Below are 9,363 nucleotides of genomic sequence, written 5' to 3' on the forward strand. Positions count from 1 at the left end.
TAAAGTCACTAGCCCAACAACAATGAAATCGACTATAGAATCAAGGTATATACATTTACAGGTAGTGTCAGTTGCCCAACAACAAATCATTACAATTACCAGGTAGTGTACCGCAAACAGCTGAGCACAATTTTTTCTCGCGAAATGCACTATCTGTCAACGAGTTTTGGTTGTGTGTGTGTAACAATATTAAGAACCATAACACACACACACAACGAAAAATGGCGCGAACTAGCAACACACTCAAAATCAGAGTTGCACTAATCACTGATTTTAACAGATATTGCACTCAATATTTTGTTGTTAGGCAACTGACACTACCTGTAAATAAAAGAAAGAACGCAACACACTGCAAGAACAAATACAACGTTGGTTTTGTAGGATTTGCTTGCAGAGTTGCATTTTTCAACGCAACACTCAAGGCTAAAACAGAATAAGCGCTTTGTGCTATTTTATCGTCGCAGCCTGCAGCCCTGCAAACAAATGCCACAAAAGCAACGCGTAAAAGTTAACGAATTTTCAACTTTGACGACTGAAATCGAGTGTCATTCTGTGTTGAAGTAGTGTTTTATGGCATCAAAGTTAAAAATTGCTTTACTTTTGCGCGTTGCTTTTGTGGGACATGTTTACAGAGTTGAATTTCCCACGCGATATTTAAAAACAAAGCACAACGCGGTCATTCTGTTTTTGGCCTTGACGTTGCTGTCTAAAAGCTAGTACTGCATCCGCTTTCAACACACACAAATTTCTTTGTGTGTGTTGGCAAACTCTCGTTCAGCTTTATGGCAAAACAGCGGTTTTTATATGATTTGTGGTTGTTGTACACATGAGACCACCTTTAATTGTTTCGCCATGTTGTAATGGCAGTTTTTTTTTGTTTGGCAATTTGATTTGCTTTTATTTTTAATTTTTTTTAGCTTGATATTTTCATTTCTATTTATGAAAATACCAGTGCCGCTTCTTGTTTTGTAACAGTTGATGTAGGGATGCCATATCAGAAAGGTAGAACAGGGTTGTTTGTGAACGGCCAGGGTCTGGCAAACTATCACTTTCAAGAGAGGGGTTGCCATGAGAGAGTCAGAATTTGGGATTTTTCGAGAGAGAAATGTTTTCTGCCCTTTTTTTTACTGATAGGTGACTTCTTTGAGGGAACGTAAGCGTGCCCATTTTCTTTTTCTTTTGGACTCTGACACAACTCACACCATTTAGCTCCACCGACATTGGAGTGTTTAAACAAGAAGTTAGAAGGAAAATATTGAATTAGCTAAGTGTGCTAAAAAAGTTAATAATTTTTTTTATATTAACTAATTTTGGAGATAATTTGTCTTGGTATTTGGAGTTTAGAAAGGTAAGAAAGTTCACCGTGCTAGTTATCGTGTCTAATTTAAGGATTACAATTCAAATGGCCATGTGCAAAAACAAATTGTTGTAAATTTTATAAGAATGTTTAAATAATTGCTAGTTATAAGCAATAAAAAAAAAAAAAAAGAAAAATATTATTATTTATGTCGTTATCTACACGAAAAATAACGTTCATTAAATTGTGTAATATATTTTTACAATAAAGTAGCAATATGAATATTCCAACTTCATTTCAATGTAAATGACTGTTCACGTGTAACGCGGAGTAAGGCATGGTATCTTTTTTTTTTGAGACACCATGACCATGGTCATTAGAATTTGTACCAGCCTTTAAGGATTTGTAGTTTTTTTTTATATCTATGTTTTTCAATTGGCACAGGGATAACTTAGGTGCGCCCTCTCCATTTTGGCCGACGCACGTGTTTTTCTCTGGTCGGTACAGTACGACCCGGTCAGCCAGTGACACCAAGTTGCTACATAGCTAGTGCGACCAGCTGCTATTGTAGGTCGCATTCATTGAGTCCAGAGCTGGAGGTTGTATTTTGTAAACGAAATCTAGCTGAAACAGTAAGAAAGAAAAGTATACGTATATCTCCTTATATGAATGTGCTAATATCGCTTATCCCTGTGTGTTGTCCTAAATAACTTAACTAACTATGTGAAGAAAATTCGTACAAGACATTGATTGTAGTTAAATAGACTAAGTTTAAAAAGTTGAAGGAATAAAGTCCAAGAAAGGAAAAGAGAAAACATAAGTAAAGTAAATAGAACTCAAACCAAATTTGCTTCAGGAGTGGTATTCAACACTAATACCATTTCTTTACCAAATTTGGCTCCGGAATTAATTTACAAATATAAAAATATATATATATATATATACAAAAAAACTGAACTTGTAGTATTTAAAAAAAAAGAGTAATTAGAAGAAGACTAAATATATTAATTAACGCACAGAAAAATAAATAAAAAAACATAATTTATTATATATTTGTATGTGTGTATGTATGTTTGTGTGTGCACTATATATATGTACATTATACATATATATATTCATAAATATATGCGCATATTAATATATATAAATAAAAAAAAAATAGAAATATAGAATAGTAGAAAAGGAAAGAAATGTAATTAAATTTGATTTAATATTTAAATTTGAAAATTCGTTGCAAGTTGGAGAGAAAGAAAAAAAAAAAAAAAATTAAAAAGATCATAATTACTATTTTTTTTTTGGTTATAATTAATTAATTAAATATGCTATTATAACTATGTAAATATACACATAAAAAAATATAAATAGAAACAACAATCAATATATGCATATATTAAAAAAAAAAGAAAGAAAAACCTACTTATAAACATACTGCTAGATCTACCAGAGCCAAAATTATATAAATTTATATATATTATAATAAACATAACTTGTAAACTATTTCCTTAAGCCTAATTAAAATATTTAATTAATTAAAACAAATGTAAATTTATAACTAATTACCTTTTGTTTATAATAAATCTATTGCCTATTATGTAGCTAAATAAGAAAAACAAAATGTGTTAGTTATTGATATCAGGCTGGAAATGTAACGGTCGTAAAATTTGAAATGGCGGCTTAAACAATTCAGGGGTATTTTCGTGAAGTAACCGGCTAAGAAAATACCATGGATGACTAAGAAGTCATACGGGGTGGGTAGCCGTGAGGAACAACAACACCATGTTCCTTAGGATTCGAACCTATTTGGACCAAGATCAAAGGCAATGTCGTTGTATATCCGTTTCCGTTTTGTTTTGATTTCAGTCTTATTTTTGGCCGTTGTAATCTTATGGCACATCATATAAATTTAAAGTGTCAACCCACAGAGGACAAAGAATTCCCCCATCCGGCGAGCTAAGCCGCAGCAGAGAACACCGTGCCATTCCGTCCTCGATTAAAAAAAGGGTTCGTGACATTTTTGGCGCCCAACGTGGGGCAATTTGAAATTTAGTATAAATAGCCCATGACTTAATTCAAGATTATCGCTTACACGGTGTCCCGGAAGGCAGAAGAATGCCATGCCAGTGTAGCAACGATGTAGGATGTATTATCGAGATTTAAGGTCAACCAGACAAACTTTATTTTTATACAATTTGTAATTTTACCAGAAATCATGATACATTAGGCTATAGAGCTAGAAAATCATTAGTTTTTGTTTAAAATTCACAGAAAGTATGTGTTAGAAAGTTTTAGACATAACCAATTTGCGATTCTTAGAGTCAAAACATTGAGATTGCCTTTGGAAATAAGAACACGACTTTCGTCCAACTGATTTTCAAAAAATTTTATTACTAAAATCTGATTGAAGAATATTATGAGTTCTAATTCAATATAATTAATTTTTTTTTTAATACACATTAAAAATAATTCTTAATTATAAAGAAGCTTTCTATTTAGAATTTCATTTCGAGTCCACATAAAGCCATTTCGATTTAGTCCGTTACAAAAAAACAGCCGAATTTAGTTTGAATTTTGAAATCTGAAAAGATAGAGAAATTATATATTATTAATTTATGTACTAACTTGCATGTTTTATATTTAACCCCCATACATTTGAATTACAATACTAAAAAGAAAAGGAAAGACAATAGTTAATTGACAAAAAAATTAATTAAAATACGAAATTAATACATTTTGAATCAGGGCATTTACATCTGATTGGAGATTATATTTTTTGTGTTATTTTCTATTGAACCAATTTGTATTTGTTACCTACACATATACATTAAACCATATCGTTTAACCTATATTCTAAAGGGCATTAGGGCGAAATTTTCGTTGGACTTATTTTTGAATTTTTGGAGGGAACGATTTAAGGTTAGGCATCTAGGTAGAATAGGATGAAATAGGAATATTTGGGAAATTTTTCTATTCGAAATGCCTCATAGATCACTTCCAACTAGATCGTCGAAACGAATAGCGGCTAAGAATAGCAATTCTTGTCCACCAACTTTGAACTTTGACACACACACGACCAATACAGGTAGAAACGAAAGTGAGGTACATAACGCCACAACAGCATCGAATACTTCTGCCACGTCCACTGCAAATCAAACTGTGATTTCTAACAGCGGTATAAGGCCGTTAATGTCTTTGAATTTATCTCGAGATTTAGGGCCACAGACAACTTCGTCACCCGAAACAAACAATTCAATAACTACTCCTGAGTATAGTAGTTTGACAGCACGTGAGATTCACAGAGAATTTTCTAGAATGTCAAGACAGAATCCAAGATTGCCTACTTTGCCTGAAAACTACGACACAATGAATCAATTCAATCCGAATGAAGAAAGAGAGCATATACGTAATTATATTGATGCTTCTGTAGGTGCTGTACAGGTAAGCATCATGCGAAGCCTACAAGAAGACTTGGCTGTCATGATTCCAGAAGCAATAAGAAATTCGATTGACTCCCAAAGACAAAGCTCGTTTGAACATAGTCATCAAAGTGGTCATATGAGAACAGGCCAAAATGACACAAATCCACAAGTCCATACGAACCATACACAACAACAAGGACAACAAGCCCACACAAACCAACAATCATCTCGAAATAGACGATTTGAGCCTCATTACCAGCAACCACCGCAACAATACCACTCTGATTTTTATCATGGTCCACAGACACAGTATGTAAACCAGAATCTGGCATTGGGATATAAACCCATCACACCACTTCAACTACAAAAATGGGGTTTGAAATATGATGGGTCATCTAAGTCAGTAAGTGTAGAAGAATTTGTATTTCGAGCGGAATCCCTAAGACTTGACTACAACTGCCCTTGGGATGTGTTTGTGAAAGGATTTCACCACCTTCTCACAGGTAGAGCCTACGATTGGATTTGGGAATTTCGTCAGCAAAATCCCTACTGCCAGTGGGATCATTTAAAATATCATTTTAAAAAGAAATTCCGCAGCTTCGAAAGCGATTTCGAGATACAAAGACGAATTATGGAAAGACGTCAATTGCAATCGGAATCGGCTGACTCGTATATTTCAGATATTGTAAAGCTAAAGAATCAAATGCGCATTCAAATCCCTGAACATGAGATAGTAAGAATGATCAAAGATAATTTAAAAGATGGTTTAGTTCAGCTAGTCTACCCAAAAGAGATTGAGACTATAGACGTCTTATTGGAAGAGTGTAGAAGAGCTGAACGAAATATTGCCAAAAGAAGTTCACATCGCCAGCAACAACAACTTCAGAACTATAGAAGGGTAAATGAATTGGAATACAATGACCCAGAGGTCAATGAAGGCAACATTGAGGTCGAGGAGCTAAAATATAATCAGTTTCCAAACAGACCAGTTGTCTGTTGGAACTGTAAGAAGACAGGACATACTTTCATGGACTGCCCACTTGAGCAAAGGAACATTTTTTGCTTTAGGTGTGGGTTCGATGGAGTTACGTCTCCGCAATGTCCGAAATGTTTGGGAAACCCTACAAGGAACATGGTGAAACCTGGGCCAACATGTTCACAAATAGAGACAGCCCAGTAGAAACGCCAAATTCAAACCTAAAAGACAAGACCGATAATTTTCCTAGCCACAACAATGAAAAAAACGGATACGGCAAGAATGAATTGAACCAGAATAATTCTGACACCAAAAACGAGCAGACTACTATTTATTCACAAATACCCAGAAATGACCATATGAAAGAAAAATCCTATCAGATAATGAAAAATGTATACAAAAAGGAAAACCCCACTCAAATTTTTAAGTCTAACTCAAAACCAACCAAGCAAACATTTCTGAAAGAAATAATCCCATATGAGCAAAGACTCAAGGAATATGAGAGAAAAAGGGAGGAAATTTTTAAAGAAATTTTACCTGGCTTTAGCAAGAAAGTCCTGAAGGCTAGAAAGAGTTATATTCGTCGAAAAAACGAACGAAATGAAATCGCTTCAGCATTCCTACAGGCAGACAACGATATGAGACCATACATGAATGTCACCTTGAATGGTATGCAATTTAAAGGTTTGTTGGACAGTGGTGCATCCATAAGTTGCCTGGGAAAAGACTGCCTTGAAAACGTTTCTAAAATGAATGCCCATGTGAGGAGTTTTAAATCAGCCATAAATACAGCCGACGGCAAAATGCATTCAATTGTAGGTAAGGTAAAATTAGATGTCAAATGCGGTTCAAATGTAAAAAATGTTACATTTTACCTGGTTCCAAACCTAAAACAGAATCTGATCCTTGGATATGATTGCTGGCCGAAACTAGGTATTCAAATTTGTATGACTAACGGTATAGAAGAGATTGAAACGATAGACCCAAAGCAACATGTTTTATCGCCAAAACAAAGAGACATTTTGGAGCAGGTAAAACAATCCTTCCATTGCTATACAAAATTTGGTTTGGGTAAGACAAATTTGGAAAAACACGTCATTGATGTGGGAAATGCAACACCGAAGAAAATGCGATATTATCCCGTAAGCCCAGCTGTACAAAATCTAATGTACGCAGAACTGGACAGAATGCTCGGACTAGATGTTATAGAGATAGCTTCAAATGCCGAGTGGAATAATCGAGTTACCTTGGTTATAAAGCCCAATAAAAACCGATTATGTTTGGATGCGAGGGAATTAAATAAGGTTACAAGGAAAGACGCCTACCCTCTCCCGAACATCGATGGTTTATTGGCTCGATTAGGCGATACCCACTTTATCTCCGCAATAGATCTGAAAGACGCATTCTGGCAGATTCCTCTGGAGGAGTCAAGCAGGCCATTGACAGCATTCACAGTCCAAGGAAGGCCACATTACCAATTTAAGGTAATGCCCTTTGGACTGTGCAATGCTGCTCAACGTATGTGCCGCTTGATGGACAAAGTGATTCCTCCAGAGTTGAAGGAGCGAGTCTTCGTGTATCTGGATGATCTACTTGTGGTGTCATCGACATTCGACGTTCATATGGATCTACTTAAAACCGTTGGACAGAGATTAACTGGTGCAGGATTGACCATCAATATAGAGAAATCAAAATTTTGCTACACCGAACTAAAATACCTTGGTTATATTGTCGGCGGTGGAAAATTAATGCCTGACACGGCTAAGATAGAGGCGATTTTGAATATTAAACCACCCAAATGTGCGAAAGATGTGAGAAAATTCCTAGGTACCGTAGGATGGTACCGACGTTTTATCCATGAATTTTCCACACTAACAGCTCCACTAACTGATACTCTAAAAAAATCTACCAAATTTTTTATGCCCCCAGCAGCAATAGAAGCGTTTGAAACACTGAAACATCGTCTAGTCTCAAGCCCAGTGCTCATTAGCCCGGACTTTTCGAAACCTTTCTTCGTTCAATGCGATGCTTCAAATGTCGGAGTTGGTGCTGTGCTTTTTCAAAAAGATAGTAATGATGAAGAGCACCCCATCGAATATTTTTCTAAAAAACTAAATTCAGCCCAGCGAAATTATTCGACAACAGAAAAAGAGTGCTTAGCTGTAATCCTTGCCATAGAAAGATTTCGACAATACATCGAATTAATGGATTTTACAGTGATAACCGATCACTCTAGCCTTCAATGGTTAATGAGGCAAAACGACCTGAATGGACGTCTCGCAAGATGGAGTTTAAAGTTACAAGGATACACATTCAAAATCGAACATCGAAAAGGGTCTAAAAACGTAGTACCGGACATGTTGTCCAGATTGGACATGGAAGAAATATCTATTGACAACACAGGTATCTTGAATTTTAACTCTGAGGAATTTAAAGCACAAAAGTATATGGATTTAATCGATACCATACAACAAAACAAAAATATACTACCAGATTTGAAAATATGTGACGGCATTGTGTATCGAAGGGTAAAATTCAATCGTGAGGATGTTGATAGTGAAGCAGCTTGTTGGAGAATTTGGCTACCTGATGGTTTGACGAATGAGGTAATAAAAAAATCGCATGAGTGTAACACACTACACGGTGGTGTGGCGAAAACCCTATACAACATTAGAGAATATTTTTATTGGCCATCAATGGCCACACAAATAAAAGATTTTGTTAAAAATTGCACTACCTGCAAAGAAACCAAACACCCAAAACAGACACTTAGGCCACCAATGGGACATGAGGTCATAACGAACAGGCCATTTCAAAAAATTTACGTAGATTTTTTAGGGCCATACCCTCGCACCAAGTCTGGCAAGACATTTGTATTTATTGTACTAGACCATAAGACCAAATTTGTCCTTCTCAAGGCTATGCATAAAGCAACAACAAAACTTGTCAACAAATTCTTGGTAGAAGAAATATTCCATAAATTTGGAGTGCCAGAGGTGTTGCACTCAGACAACGGAAAACAATTTACCTCTGAGGCATTTGAAAACATGCTTAAAATATTTGGGATTCGACACATCAAGACCGCCATTCACTCGCCACAGGCAAATGCAAGCGAACGAGTGAACCAGTCAATTCTTTGTGCCATAAGAAGTTTCATAAAGACAGACCAATCTAGATGGGATGAAAATCTTTCAAAGATCGAATGCTCACTGAGGTCAACAATTCACTCTTCAACTGGAACAACGCCCTATTTTGCTTTAATAGGATACAACATGATAACTCATGCCGATGAATATAAAATTCTTAAAAAGCTTGGAGCGTTGGAAGACGGTGAAACAAATATATTATCTAAAGCACCACAAATGCAATTATTGCACAAACAAATAAGTGACAAAATGCATGAAGCCTATTTAAGAAATGCTAAGTCGTACAATAAGCGAAGCCGAATTGTCTTATTCAAACCCGGACAGGAAGTTTATCGAAAGAATTTTACTCAAAGCAATTTCGCTAAAGGCATAAATGCCAAATTATGCAAACCCTGGTTAAAATGTCGGATAAGAAAAGCAATAGGAAACAGCCAATATGAGGTGGAAAATCTTAAAGGAAATCTAATTGGAGTTATTCACGCACAACACCTAAAACAGTGACACTCTATTGTCATAAAACTAAACTTA

General features: G+C 35.5%; 1 long non-coding RNA gene across 1 annotated transcript; it reads right to left on the bottom strand.

The window, feature by feature from the left end:
• Positions 1-1,531: 1,531 nt before the first annotated feature.
• Positions 1,532-2,971, bottom strand: LOC131998031 (uncharacterized). Its single transcript, XR_009398494.1, has 2 exons — positions 2,858-2,971; positions 1,532-1,921 (listed from the first exon to the last, which is right to left on the bottom strand). It is a non-coding gene; the product is annotated as an uncharacterized LOC131998031 (long non-coding RNA).
• Positions 2,972-9,363: the final 6,392 nt, after the last annotated feature.

Source organism: Stomoxys calcitrans, chromosome 5 (genome assembly GCF_963082655.1).
Source record: "Stomoxys calcitrans chromosome 5, idStoCalc2.1, whole genome shotgun sequence".
NCBI classification, from domain to species: Eukaryota; Metazoa; Arthropoda; class Insecta; order Diptera; family Muscidae; genus Stomoxys; species Stomoxys calcitrans.